A 400-nucleotide genomic window follows, 5' to 3' on the forward strand; every position below is an offset into this window, starting at 1 on the left:
GAAGCTTCTTTGGTACTGACTGTTGCTGCTTGCATTTCAGACAGACTCTGAGAAATCATATTGACTTGCTGAGTCAATATTTTGTTCTGAGCCATTATGACATTCAGAGTATCAATTTTAAGAACTCCTTTCTTTTGAGGCATCCCATTATTCACAAGATTCCTTTCAGAAGTGTACATGAATTGGTTATTTGCAACCATTTCAATGAGTTCCTGAGCTTCTGCAGGCGTCTTCTTCAGATGAAGAGATCTTCTAGCAGAGCTATCCAAGGACATCTTGGATAGTTCAGACAGACTATCATAGAATATACCTATGATGCTCCATTCAGAAAGCATGTCAGAAGGACACCTTCTGATCAATTGCTTGTATCTTTCCCAAGCTTCATAGAGGGATTCACCTT

The sequence above is a fragment of the Arachis ipaensis genome, chromosome B05 (genome assembly GCF_000816755.2).
Source record: "Arachis ipaensis cultivar K30076 chromosome B05, Araip1.1, whole genome shotgun sequence".
In the NCBI taxonomy this organism is placed as follows: Eukaryota; Viridiplantae; Streptophyta; class Magnoliopsida; order Fabales; family Fabaceae; genus Arachis; species Arachis ipaensis.